The sequence below is a fragment of the Zingiber officinale genome, chromosome 9B (genome assembly GCF_018446385.1).
Source record: "Zingiber officinale cultivar Zhangliang chromosome 9B, Zo_v1.1, whole genome shotgun sequence".
NCBI classification, from domain to species: Eukaryota; Viridiplantae; Streptophyta; class Magnoliopsida; order Zingiberales; family Zingiberaceae; genus Zingiber; species Zingiber officinale.
In genome coordinates, this window is record NC_056003.1 from 101,869,169 (window position 1) to 101,884,757 (window position 15,589).

Consider the following 15,589-nt stretch of genomic DNA (forward strand, 5'->3'; position numbering starts at 1 on the left):
CCCACATGCGTGTGGGAGGTGTTTTCTTTTATTGATTGTGTAGGATAACATAAGCTTCCGGAGTGGGTGCTTAAACTGAACCGCCTCAGACCTCCAGAAAGAATTTTGAAAGGAAAAATGAGTAACAAAAAGAATTTGAGTGGAACTTTGATTACTCCACTACCGGCATGGATACTCCTTCTAAACCTTCTTCAACCACCGGGAATGAAAGGAGAGTTGGTTCTAATTTTATTTTCTTTTGTATTTTAATTCATGCTTGGTTAATAAATTCGTTATACGTTTCTTTGGTTCTATACTTTGCATTTGCACTTTGTTTTTACATTTTGCATTTTATTTCCATATTTGCTTCCATACTTTCCATTTTGTTTGGTATACATAGCATGTCATTTGAATAAAAATTTTCTATGGGAATTTTCTAAGTAATATTTCTAAGATGGTAAAAGTTTCTTAAATTTGATCATCAACTTTAGGTCATTTGACATGATTGGATACTCTACTTACATGATTTTGGTTAAAATGGTAGTGGATTCCAATTTGATTAATTGAGCTTGATTGCACAAATAATACCTAGAGAGGACCACTTCAAGCTTATATGTCATTAATTTCTCTTGTGTGGCATGCACTTACAATAATTGAAACTCTAGAACTTGCTTGAATTCTTTTTAAAACCACAATAGCATATGTATGCATGAAAAGGAAGGATGTTTGTCATTCTTGTTTCATCATAAATTCTAATTCCTTTTTTCACAATTTTCTTAAACATTTTCCTCTAGCATTCTATTGGGTCTTCATTCTATTGGGAGTTTTTCACAATAACCTTTGATCACTTTGCTTTGTCTTCATTCTATTGGGAGTTTTGGATTAATTGCTTGATGAGTTAGCTTGACTAGATGGACAAAGGTTTAAGTGTGGGAGAGGTGTTTAATTGAAATTAACTTCTTTTGTGTTGGTGGAGAAATTGAATTCTGCAGGAATAGAGGAAGCTCATTTGATTAAGGTGGTTGTGTGTCATTGTTTCAATAATTAATACATTTGTTTGTGAGAAGAAGTATTGTGAACAGCTTTGGAAATCTGGAATTGGTGTTATGTCAGCTTGTGGAGAGCTGTGGAAATCTGCAGAAATTCAAGTGCAGTGCTGAAATGTTGTATCAGTTTGTATCAAAACTTAGAATGCAAAATCCAAATAAGTGGAAGCTTAATTGAAATTTAAGAGTATGTTTGAAACAAATGGTATTTCAAACTTTTCATGACCATGCTGAACTCTAGAACTGAAATGAAGAATTTCAAAACATTTTCTGTGCATAAAAACAGTGACTGTCTAGAAATTGGATGAAGGGCTAATGCTAAATGTAGGAATGAATCAAAATGCAACATCTAATGACTACGAAGCATTATCTAAGCTTGAAAAAAAAAACCAGAGAATGCTTAACAACAAAAATGTAGTATGCAGTAAGTTGAAGCAGTGAGAACATCACCAGACATGACTGAGTACTGAAATTGTTGTTTCTGTGAAAGCTGAATGCTGAAGTTTTTGGTGCCAAGCTTTTGATCAGTGAAGGTCCAATCTCAGTCATTCTAGAAGTTGCAGAGATTAAATCCATGTAGAGACCTCTTAATTGATGATGGTAGCATTGCTGAAATTCTGAAACAACAGGACAAAAATTCTGAAACTAAGGTTCAGAAATTCAAAAGTCAAAAAGGGGAAGCTAATTGTGATTGAATGCTATGTAGATAGTCTTTTGAAGGTTACAACTTTAATGTTTGGCCGGAATTTCCAAGTAGATCAGAAAAAAAATGCAGAATTGTAGCTAATGAAGCATTTCGGTGCCCTTTTAGAGAGTGAGTTATAACAAGCTAGAGTTTCTTAAACTTGGAAATGTTTGGAGAATGAATTGGTAAGGATCTTAAGAGGCTAAGTGAAAAGGAATTGGAACTTTTGGTGGATATGATGACTAGTTGCCACAAAGGCAGGAAGCTGAATAGATGTTCTGGAAACATGCGAATTCTGTGCTTACAAGATTTAAGATCAAGAAATTTGATACCAAACAGAAATATAAAGATGAGAACTGAAAACTGAAATGATTCTGCAGTATGAGATTTGGTTACTGATATTTCATTTAGTGCAGATTTGGTTATCAAATTTGATACTGCATATCTGAAATACTCAGTAACTTAGTGGAATATCATGAGTATGCATTTCCAGAGAAGAGCTAGTGTTGCTGAAACCTGAAAATGCTGCAATTGGAATCTGCTGGAGAGACTAATTCTTCACAGCAACTACACTAGTTGTCTAAAGAGTTACAGATCAGAGATCATGATGCTGCAAGTTCCTGATTAGTTTCAGAAAATCAGTTTCACTTCTGTCAGTTTCTGAAATCTCTAGCTGCAAGTTCTGAAATCTGCTGTTGAATATGAAAGGGAACTGAAGTTTGAGTTTTGTAATGCAGGAAATTTTTGAGTTTAAATATGAAATTTGAAACAACCTTCTTGAGATCTTTTGAAGCTGCCTAATAGAAGCTGTAATGTTCAGACTTTTCAAGTTTCTGTAACTGCTGGAACATTATCAAGTGCTGAAATTGCTGAGTTAAAAAAATTCCATATTTCAAATGGAATTTGTTCTTGTTCAGTTGTTGTGGCAATATCTTACTGCAAGCTCTTGACTAGTTAAACACTAAGATGAAATATGGATGAAGAAAGCTGAAAATTACAGCAGTGTATATGTTTGTGCCAAGTTTTATTTGCAAATTTTGAATTGGTGAGGAGTTATGTTAAGTTGTTGGTCTTGGATTGTTATTTGATGCTCTACCTTTTTCAAGTTTCTTGAGTGCAAAACTTTGAGTTTTCAAGGGATCAGAGTTCTGATACTAAACCTGGAATCTGAATTTTGGAAACCCTGCTGAAATTGCGATTCTGAAATTCAGAAATTATCAAATTAACAACTTTAGCCTTTCAAATTCTGGAACTGGAGTTCAGAAATCAACTTCAGAATCTAAATATGTTGTTGCTGGAAAAGATTTCAAAGAAGCAGGGAAGTTTCAGGGATTGCTGAAAATTAAGGAGGGCATATGAGTGCTGAGGAGATCAGTGATATCAACACCATTTGGAGATGAATTAGGAATGGATGAAACTGGGAACTGCAGATCTGTTTTGAAGCTGTTTCTGATTACTGAAATTGTAGTTAGCAGGAATTCAATTTCGAGCTGAATTTTATTTTCTACTATCATTAAGTCTTGAAGAGTATTCAAATGGTGACAACCATGAACAAAAAAACTGAAGCAATACAAATATTTTAATCAGTAACTTGGGTTCCAATTCCTGATTTGTTTAAAAATCTGTCTTGAAGAGTAAAATTTCTATATTTAACAGTTAAACTGAGTTCTAGTTTGGATATTAAATTTGCTTAAGCTCGAATAAAAGAAATAAATTGAAAGTAGGAATTGAAGAGTGCTGAAGTGAATCAAATTCTACTTCTATGTTAATGAAAATGAATTTTTGACAATCTGTTTGCATAATTCAGTTTCAAGTTTAGTGAATGCAGAAACTGAATTATATTTAGTGAAAATTCTGAGCAGCTGAATCTGTAACTAAATTCCTGACTACCAAGAAGGAACAAGGGTTTGAATCTTGGTGTCAATTCCACATTTCTGAACAGCAACTTTTAGCTAAAAATTTCTAGAAGTCCAAATTCAGAAATCTGCTGGAGGAAGCTGTGATTGATGCATCAATCCTTTATTGTTGTGTGCCAAGTTTTCTGGCTATTTCTGATATGTAATGACTGATATTAAAGCCATCTCGATTCGTTATCAATTGACTATCTTTCAATGCTTCACATGGTGTTTAAATTTCATTGTATAGGATTATGGACACTAAAGAACAGATTTTTACAGAACTTGCAGAATCTGTGAAAATAGACCCTAGAGCCATATTCTGGAGCTGAGTATGTGAAAAGGTCAGATCTGTTTGACTGAAAAACAAGAAGTAGTTGCTGATTGGAAAAGTTGCAGAATTTGATTTTTATGCTGCAATTCTGTGAATTCTGCTCAATTCAGTTGTACATGTTATACAGATTAATTTGGAAACAGATTAAGTTTCAACAGATTTCAGATTTTTGATACATAATTTCAACAGAATTGAATTCTGTTTCTGTTGACTTGAATTCTGAATTCTAAAATTCCAAATCCATGTGCCAATTTTTTTTGAAATGTCTCAGTAGAGACAACTATGAATTAAGTTTGAATCCTATTAGCCTAGTATCAAATACTATCCTTTGATGAGCCAAATTCTTGAGGATTTGTTGGCAAGTTGTCAAGCAAGTTGAATTTGTTGAGCTGTTGAAAAGTTGAGCTGTGGATTAACTATCTGTCATGTATAAAATTCAGAATTTCTTATATACTGGATTTATGGAAATCTGAAGTTGGAATCCTGTTGGTTTTTGCTAGAGCTAAATTAGAAGGAGGAGTTGTGAGTTGTTAGAAATACAGAATTTGAATTCTGCAAATCTGTGCATGCATAACTGATTTCTTGAAGTCAGATTCAACTGGAAACGTTTGATCTTGAAGCTGAACTTAATTGTATGCCAACTCCAGACTGAGATATTAAGGGATATATGGCCTAACTGATTGGAAATTGAAAATGCAGAATGAACAAAAGTAGAAAAAGAATGCAGATTGCAGTTTGAAGTTGACATTTTGATCTAGAATGGATATAGAATCCATAGAAACAGATTATAGAAGCTGCAAGTTCTATAGAAGTCACTGAATTATTGTTCAGTAACAAATGCAGTTGTTGGGTTTTACTCTATTTTCAAAAGATGTAGAAATGAAGAATGTTGTAAGTTGCAGCAGTGAGAAAATTTGACAAGAGATCAGTCCTGTTTAGTGCCAATTTTGTGTGTAGATTCTGACATTTTAGTCTTTAAATCAGTGAGTTGGAATGTGAGAAACTTGTAACTGAAGAACACCACGGAAACAGAATTGAAGATCATAAGAAATAGCTAATGCAGAGGAAGCAGTAAGCAAAAAAAAATAATAAAATGCAGTTTGAGATTCTGACATTTTATCAGCAGTTTTCGAATCATAGAGGGACTTAAGTGAAGATCTTGAATTTCAGTTTAGATTTTGATGTGCATTTTGCTCTACAGATGCTAGGATTCTGTAATTTTATTGAAGCTGATCCAATGAAGAAAATTCTAAATTTGTGAGTTGCAGAAATAGATTTAATTGCTGGTTATGGGGCTGTGATTGATTGATGCTGAATTTCTCCAATGCATTAGAGATGCACATTTTATTGTATCTGCCATTTACAGAAACAGAAAAATAGAAAGGAAGAAATAAAGGAAAACCTGCAGAAAGAGAACAGTGAGCAGAGTGTTATTGCAATTGGATGGCATGATATGTTTCATTGTACGAGACGGCCAATATCTTAAGTGTGGGGGAGGGAGTTCTTCATAAATTGATGTGAGATTGTTTTATCTTTCAAATACTAGAATTGTTGCTGGAATTGAAGTGAAAAAAAAACAGTGAAGAAAAAAAATGGCACATCAAGGGAGTATCAATTGTGAAGATAGAGTATCAAAATTTTTGGATAGCCATCAAATTGAAGGGGAGGTTAGCTTGGTCTTTTGAATTGATAAAAACAAATGGTATTCATCCCTTTTCACATCAAAATGGTCAACTCGTCAAGTATATTCTTCCAATACTCTCATCTTCTCATTTTCTTTATTAAATACTTTTCTTTTGTCATTTTCATTCACTTTTATTGTTCTTCTTGCTTTCATTTTAATTCTTGATGATAAATCCTTTTGATTCATGTATGCTATGTTTATAGTGGTGGAGAAGTAAAAAATAAGCAAGCTTATGGTAGTGAAATGTTGTGAGTGACATTGAGTGAGCTCCACTAATACATGTTTTGAGTGTGAGAGCTAGAATAGGTAAATCCTTTTTGAGATGCAACTTGCTTAATTTTTTCGATTGGATTGAAACTACCATACCTACTGATTATTGTTTGGATTGTATTCATGATTGTTTGTGATCTTTAAGATGATCTTAGTTAAATTCTTTTTACTATCTTTTAGATATTGCTAGGGAATTTTCTATGGAGATGATTTTGAGTTTTCTTTACTTGCACGGGACGTTCAAGACTAAGTGTGGGGGATTTGATAACCATGATTTTGCTGCATTATTTTGATTTATATATGCATGGTTTGATGTTGATTTCATAGGTTAAAATTATGGTTACATCACATTTTGTGCATTGTGTGTATTTTTGGACTTAATTGTAAATTACTTTATTTTTATATTATTTGATGCTAATATTTGATTTTTATTTTGTAGGCATCAAAGGATCTTGAATTTGGATCTATTTGGACCGAAATTGGACTCAAATCGGAGTTCAAACAAGAAGATCAAGCTTTGAAGCATTTTGGGCCGTTTATCAAGAATAGGACAGATCTGGACCATCCGTTGAAGATCTGGCCGATTCAACTTAATGGAGAGAAGATCTGAGCCATTGATGAAGATCCAGAAGTTTTGATCCAGATCTGAGTTTATCTAGCCATTGATCAAGCCGAATTAATCTGGGCCGTTCAATGAAGACTGGGCCGATCTGGGCCATCCAGTGATGATCTGATCGATCCGACCTACGGGAGGGTAGATCCAAACCCTAGATCAACATCAGTACCTTCGGATCAGTTTTTGGATGACTTTTCACCGTTGATTTAGCCCGGAATCATCTCAACCGTCCATTCCAGATCCAGATCTGATTTAAATGAGAAGCTACAGTACCCAGCTTCTTCATCGACTCCACAACGCACAGCAGCTTCGTCCCGCGGTGATTTTGCTGGATTCCGACCACCTTTCTCTTCTCCAATCACTCTCCCGAGCTTCAATCTCGGTAGTGAGCATCTCGGCGGCATCATCCCGATCATCTGGAGCACCGGCGAGTGTTCTTTCTGGCGCGTTTTCTACTTGCGGCGTTTCTCTATTTCACCTCAGATTTGGAGGTGGTCTTCCAATCTGAGGTTCCGATTCCCATCAGTGACGCTTGGAGGTGGTCCGTCGGTGTTCTTGAGCATTCCTTGAACTGATACGCCACTGAGATGCTCCACTAAGGTCCAAAGTTGGGTGGTCTCGACTTTGACACTCTTGTGTGACGGCAAGAGTGTGAAGTTTGGTGAGATTGGTTGTGAGTTGGATTGGTTAGGGTTTATTTCGTTTTGTTATTATTTTTACAGCTTAGAACAGATTCATTTGATGTTTGTTATGATTTTAGCAAGTAATTTAGTATTTCATTACCTTGTTAAAGCTTAGTTTAAGTTTTATTTGATGCTTAGTTAATTGTTTAGTGTTTGAGTTTTAAGTTAGGGTTTACCTTTTGCTTTAGATCAGATTTAATTTGATATTTTCTATTTCAATCTTAGTTTAAGTGTGTGTTAATAATTTAATCACAACGTAGAGTGACAATGCGTTTGAGTTTGATTATTGGCACACAAGTAGATTTCATTTATGCATTAGAGTAATCTCTTTATTTGTTGTACTTTTATTTGTTAGATTTAGATTCAAAGCATTAAACCCCCACTTACATATTAAAACCCCAAAAATAGGAATGAAAGACAATCCTAGATTACATCCTACCGTTGGTTCCTCGAGAGATCGATCCTGGGCTCGTTACTACAATGTTATTGCAAAATTAAAGGGTTCAGTGGAAAATACATTTGTACAATTTGATTAGCGGATGTGACAGATTCGCTTATCAGGCACCCGGAGTTCGTGCACCCAGAGCTGCTCTCTGGCACTCGAACCACTTTGGTGCCAACCGGGGTGCCTCAACTCCTCAACACTGCGAATCAGTGTTAGCAACGGTCCGAGCACCTGGAGCAGGTCTGGGTGCACGAAGCGGGTCCGGGTGCCCGGAGTGAGTCCAGGTGCCCGGAGAGGGTCCGTGTGCCCGGAGCGGGTCCGTGTGCCCGGAGCGGGTCCGTGTGCCCGGAGCAGGTCCGGGTGCCCAGAGCGGGTCCGGGTGCCCCAAGCGATATAAAATTTTATCTTATGTCCGTTGTGTAGCCATTTGTGAGAAGATAAGATTTGTCACGATAGGGGCGCCTAGAGAGGATCCGGGCGCCCGGACTGTGTCACGTCAGTAAATGGTCAGTTTCGACCAGTGGACTATAAATAAAGCTATGGTTTTCTCCATTTCGAACAACACACTTTATACTTCGAATCTCTTTCTATTTTTCACTTCCAAGTTTTATTTCCATGTACGAGGATTCTTAGCTTCCGATCTTGGAGTAGTAATCCTCTGATTGCCAACCAAGTAAATTGTATGTCTTGTACTCCTTTTAATTTTATTGTTATTTATTTAAGTGTGTAATTATTTGAAAGCCTGATAGTTTGAGAAAGGTATTCATTATTTTATTGTGCAGGGCAATTCACCCTATTCTTGCCGGCCACAAGGGACCTACAGTAACATCGAACTTTTCTTCTTTCAAGGAGGAACCTCTTGGCCCACGTCTTATTGAATTTATTAGTCTTAAAAAAAATTATTTAGCTTTCTTACCATGTATGCTTGCTCATCTTTATCCGCTGATGGAGCTAGATTTGGTCTTGTTTGCTTGGCTTGTAGTGCTAAATTCTAACACGATTCTTTTTTTCCTTTCTCGATTCTGCATGTTGAAACTCGTGTAATTCAAATGTGAAAAATAATTCTTTTAAAGTACTTACCACTAGATCCTTTGAGATGTAATAAACATCTACTATTGAAGCCCACTATGGAATTCTAGGAAAGGCATTGAGAGCATATCAGATTGAGTCTCGGTTTGTTACCAGTTCTCTGAGGTTTGTCGGTACGATCATAATCTCCTTTATCTTTCTGTGTAATTGGGCTACCATTTCTCCTTCTTGCATCCGAAAGTTTGCCAGTTGATTTCGAAGGATGTCCCGTCTTGCGAGCTGTACTTCCAAGGTCCATTCGTGTAGTTCTAGGAACTTTTTCTAAAGTTCCTTAGTTGAACTGTAGCTACCGACCTGATTGACTTTTTGAGGCAGAAGAATACTCAGCAGATAGAACTCTGCTTTACCTTTTACCATGAAGTCGGCTTACTCCTTTTTGATCCACAAGTATTCTTCTTTATCAGCTCCTTGTTGATCTTTTGGTGCTGTAAAACCATATTTCATTATTAATAACAAATCAAAATTTATTTTGAAAAATACCTCTATTTTCTTTTTCCATATAGCGAACTCTATCTCAAACTTTGTTGGGTAGATAATTAGTTTGACTATTGTCTCATTGCTTCAGTTAACAGTTAGTGTTGGGGCAATTTTCCTAGGTCAAATTTGACCAGTTTGACTAAGCTTGAGTTGAGTCAAGCTTGAGTCGGGATTTGAGTTTTGATATTTGACAATATATGGAGATTGCTAGAGCAATCGTCTGTTTGACAATATATGGAGATTGCTAGGGCAATCATCTGGTTGTGAAGATGGTCAAAGAGTTGACCAGGTTGAGAAGAAGACAAGTCAAGTAGGTCAGGGATGATAGGAGACTTGACTGGGTAAGTCCTAACTGGAGTTTAGGCAGTGGAGAAGTCCTAACTGGAGTTTAGGCAATGGAAAAGTCCTAAATAGAAATTAGGCAATGGAGAAGTCCTAACTGGAGGTTAGGTAGTGGTAAAGTCCTAACTGGAGGTTAGGCAGTGGAGAAATCCTAACTGGAGTTCAGGCAATGGGAAAATCCTAACTGGAGGTTAGGCAAGAGAGAAGTCAAGTAGGTCAAGGATGACAGGAGTCATGATTGGGGAAGTCCTAATTGGATATTAGGCAAAGGTAAGTCCAACGGGAAGGTTGGCAAGAGTGAAAAATCCAAGTAGGTCAGTGTTGACTAGACTTGGTGGTGAAAGTCCTGATAAGTGAGATCAGACAATTGAAAAGTCCAAGTGTGATCTTGGCAAAGTGAAAGTCCTGGTGAAGAGCCAGAAAATTAGAAAGTTCAAGTGTGATCTTGGCAAAGTGAAAGTCCTAGCGAGGAGCCAAGCAATTGGAAAGTCCAAGTGTGATCTTGGCAAAGGAAGTCCTAGGGTGACTTGGCTAGGAGAACCCGACAACTAGGATGAGGCCGATGGAAGCTCCAAAAGGCAAGGCGTGAAGGATGGGGAGATATCCGAGGGACGCAAGGCTGATGGAGGAGGCTAGAAGGCTAGTTCGAGGTTGGTCGGGAGTAGCCAAATGCTAGGCGTGCAAACCCAAGAGGTCACGGTTGACTGAGAGTTGGGTTTAGGGAGCTGGACTTGAGTTTGAGTCAAGTCCAGGGTGTTCAATCGATCGGGTGATCGATTGAACAGGCTCCAATCGATCAGCCGACCGATTGGAGTGCGCTGCGATTGTTGGGATGACTCAATCGATCGGACGATCGATTGGGGTCAGGAAATCACGAGCACAAAAGCTCTCCCAATCGATCGAGCGATCGATTGGGAGCTGCCAATCGATCGACCGATCGATTGGGCAACAGAAGCTCTTGCGCAGACTCGAGAGCACAGAATAGGTTTGAATTAATCGGTAAATCGATTCAGATGGTCCAATCGATTGGTCGATCGATTGGGAAGTGACCGTTACGCAGGTTGCAGGCGATGGACGGTTGGGATTGTCCGGATATGATGTGGCGATCGATTGGGGATGAATTCAATCGATTGGAGCTGCTATATAAAGCCCAGGCGGAGCTTTTCCTCATCTCTTGCGATCTTTTGCGCCGTTCTTCAGTGATTCACTGCGTGCTTCTCCGATCTACTCACGCCAGTTCTTGAAGACACTTGGGGAGTTTCTCTAAGGTTCAAGAGACGACGACAAGCACATGTAAGCAAGAAGAGGAGTGTGTTGTGTTGTATTTTTCTTTCCTCTTGTTGTATTTGTGTTGTGTTATGTGTGAGTGTTGTACGAGGTTTCTCCGCCTCCGGCTGCGACCGAGAAGGAGGTTTTCATAGTGGAGTGAGCGTGTCGTGTGGATCCTTGGACTAGTCACCTCTTCTTGAGGAGGATACCAAGTAAACCCTAGGTGTTAGCGTTGTGAGTATTGTGTTTTGTTTTTTCTTTGTATTCCGCTGCACATTATCAAGATGAAGTAGACGACGCAAGGAGCACGACGAAACGCTATTCACCCCCTCTAGCAGACATCAAGGTCCCAACAGTTAGTCCTTCTGAGAGGGTTGGGGTTTGATACCACTTGTTGGATCCGGTAGGCTGGCTAGAGGGGGGATGAATACCTTGTAAGGAGAGTTAGAGAATTTCTCTTGCTTGGAACTTTAACAAGGAAAATTAATTAATTAAACATAAGTAATAAACATAATATAAAAAATAACTTAAAAATAAGTAAGAGGCACTAGAGATTACTTTGTTATAACCTAGGTAGTTGTTAATCCAAAACAGATGAAAGCACTAGAAAATAATCTCCTTCATTGAAGGCGGAGAAGCCTTTTACAGTCTTTGATATTTCAGAAAGTAACTAGGAAGTGAATACAGAAGTTGTTTATTTCCTAGCTCTGGAGGGCTTTTTATAACCTCTTGGGATGAAGTATCCATTTATGTTCATCATGTTGGGATCCTTCGTACGGCTAGAGAGGGGGGGGGTGTGAATAGCCGACCCCAAATCTTTGCTCGTTTCTTTCTACAAATTAGGTTAGCAGCTGAAATAACAAAAGGAAACGAAAACAAAACAAACCAAACCTCAACTCGTCGATGTAACGAGGTTCGGAGATGAAACTCCTACTCCTCGGCGTGTCCGTAAGGTGGACGAAGCCTATCAATCCGTCGGTGGATGAGTCCCCGGAAAACCGGCTAATACAATATACTCCTTGTGGGTGGAGAAACCTCGCCACAATATTCTTGCAACAGCAAGAAAGGAATACAACAAGAAATACAAGAAGACAAGAACAATAAATGTAAAAACACAGGTTTTCTTGCCTCCTCGCCGACTGGATTCGTTGAAGCAGCAGCTCCTCAGAACACCTACAACAGCAGGATATCCCAGTCGAGAAGCTCACGCGAAGCTTGTGAAGAAGAGCTCAACAAAGCTCAAGCACCAGAACAGCAGCTGAGAAGAAGAAGAAGAAGTGCAGCTACAGCTCTCGACCCCTTTATACCTGCGAAGAAGAAACAGTGAAGAAACTAGCCGTTGCGTCGCAACGGCTAGAACCCTGATCGGTCTGCAGACCGATCAGCCTAGGCGCGTGAAGCTTCTGTTTGTCACCTGATCGGTCCCCAGACCGATCAGGTGTCGCGATCGAATCCCTGATCGGTCTGTGGACCGATCAGGGAACCTCCTGATCGGTCCATAGACCGATCAGGCTTCGGCTCCTCACGCCACTGATCTATGCCTGATCGGTCTGCCGATCGATCAGGCCATGGGTGGATCGGTCAGCAGACCGATCCACGGCTTTCTTCTCGCAAGTTGCGTTGCCTCCTGATCGGTCTCCAGACCGATCAGATTACAATCAGTGAGCCACTGATCTGATTCTGATCGGTCACCAGACCGATCAGGGCAAACGCAATATCACTGGATCGGTCACCAGTCCGATCCAACTCCTAGGTTTAGAGTGCCCTCTCTAACCTAGTTCGGAGAACGAGCTACCGAGCCCTCTCCGACTCCATATGCCAAGCTTCACTCACTTGGACTTCTCAACACCAGATGTCCGATCACCCTTGATCCATCTGGATTTTCCCTTGCCCGGCTTTACTCACCAGGACTTTCCACCTGGCTTCACTCACCAGGATTTCCACACTGCCTAACATCCCAGTTAGGACTTTCCCACTGCCTGGCTTCACTCACCAGGACTTTCCAACTGCCTAACATCCCAGTTAGGACTTTCCCACTGCCTGGCTTCACTCACCAGGACTTTCCCCGTGCCAAGTCTCCATACTTGGACTTTTCCAGTGCCAAGTCTCCATACTTGGACTTTTCGCGTGCCAAGCTCCCTGCTTGGACTTTTCCGTGCCAAGTCTCCATACTTGGACTTTTCCAGTGCCAAGCTCCCTACTTGGACTTTTCCGTGCCAAGTCTCCATACTTGGACTTTTCCCGAATCAGGTCAACCAGGTCAACCCTGACCTACGGTTGCACCAATAATCTCCCAAACATCTATTCTTGTCCCACATCAAGAATAGAACTCTCTCACGAGTGTCAAACATCAACATGCAACACAACTAGGTCAACCTTGACCTAAGGTTGCACCGACAATCTTCCCAAGTCAAACATCAAAATACAACTCGAGTCACGTCAACTCGAGTCGGGTCAACCAGGTCAACCTTGACCTAAGGTTGCACCAACAATCTCCCCCTTTTTGATGTTTGACAAAACCATAATCAAGTTAGGTTAAACCGATAACCTTAACTCAGGTTTTCCAATGTTCTTCCTTGAACATTCTTTCCAAACTCCAATATTCTCCCTTGAACGTTTCTCCCCCAAACTTAGGTTAACCCGATAACCTAACTTGGGTTCCCCAATAATTCTCCCCCTTTTTGACACACATCAAAAAGAATTCCAATATTCTTCCTTGAACATTCCTTGACATTCTTCCCCTAGCTTAGGTTAACCCGATAACCTAACTTGGGTTCCCCAATAATTCTCCAATGACTACTCTCCCCTTTTTGACACACATCAAAAAGAAAAAGGAGGGTATCAAGGTCAAGAGTTTCTTCCTAATGAAAGTCTCATACCTTTCATTTGAAACTCTTAATTTCCCCCTTGATACTAAACTCAATAATCAACTTAGTGATAATCCCATATCACTAATCCTTAAAAGTCTTTTGGAGTAAAAACTCCCCCTAAAAGTCAACTCCCCCTTGACAATTAGGTAAAACTTCCCCTAAAGGTCAACTCTCCCTTGACCATTGAACCAACAATGTCTTGGCGAGTTTCAAACCTTTAGAAATCCACAAAACCCAACTTCCAGCTGAAATTTCAGACCAACAGCTGAAAATCAGAAACTGGCACGCACTGATCGGTCCCCAGACCGATCAGAATCCCCCTGGATCGGTCCCCAGACCGATCCACGCTTCACTGATCGCACTGGATCGTCACTGATCGGTCACCAGACCGATCAGAACTTCCCTGGATCGGTCCGGTGACCGATCCATACTCTGAAATCAGAGATTTCTGATTTCCCTTCCCGGAAATTCAGAAACTCCTAATAAATTCCAGAAAATTCCAAAAATCGTAAAATTTTGAGGATACATTCCTCATATCATATATTATCATGGAAAAATAGTTTTCTATGAAAATAACTTCCATTTTTCAATCTTGATACAAAGTTCAAAAACTTTGAAATATTTCAAGTTTAACTCAACTTTGTATCACAATGTTCAATGATGAATGCTATCACTAAGATGGCTTCATCAAGGTTTTACAAATCAATTTCAAAATGATTTTAAACCTTTTAATTTAGGACCATAATCTTAGGGCTAAATGTACATGACTTGTACACAAGCTTTCCCTATGATCCTCCATTTCTTGAATTAGGCTCATCTAGGTACAAGAACTATGCACCTTGATCCTAACTCATGATCCTAATATCTCACACACATCTAAAGTGTATCAAACACATCCATGTCAATTTTGATGTGAGATATGGGTTTAGGTATCTTAGACTAAGGTCTCATGCATTTTCTAAACACAAATTTGATCTCAATATCAAAATGTGTTTTTCATCCTTAAATCAATTCAATTGATTATTAATGCAAGAGATGATGACATGACATAAAATGATATCATAAATGGAAAACATGTGTCAATGTCATGATGTCATGGCATAAAGTATGAAACTTAACTAGAGCATGACATATAATAACCTAAGCATTATCATGACATTTCAAATGATCATAAATTAAATATGATATCATGACATGGCATATGGCAAACAACCATGGTAAGTTAACACAAATAAAATACCTAGATTACCTATCTAAGTATCCTTAATCACTTAGCTAACTTAAATTCTAATCCTAGATTGCCAAAAGTGCTCCAAGAAAATGTCAAAACCCAAATTGGCATTTCTTGATCTCTTGTTTGATTTATACCATTTAAAATTCTACAAGAGTAGCATTTCTAAATTAAGGCCCGGATTGCCTTGATTACCTAAGAGAATATCAAAATCCCAATTTGATATTTCTCTAGGTTTTTCCAAATTGTGTCAATTTAAAGTAAGATTAATATATTCTCACTTTGGCACACTTTACTCTTCCAAGGAGTGAATGATAAAGATTATTCCATTTCATTTTCAAAGGTTCCCAAAAACCTTGAAAATGCTCCTTGAGTGTCAATTTCCTCAAAGTTGGGTTAACTACCCTTCTTATTGGAGTTGACACTCTCTAACCCATCTATGGGGTAGAGAAGATGCTCCTAGGAACCCAATACCTACTTGAGCTCATTGGGTTCACTAAATATTCACTAGGGATGACTTCCCTAGCAACCCTCCTAATGACCCTCTTAGGCTTTGAAGCCTTGGTCATTTGGGTCTCATCAAGGTCAACTATAGGGGTGACTCCCCTTGTAACCTTGGTAATGGTCTTCCTAGCCCTAGGTTTTATTCCATAATCGAATGGAACATTGTGGTA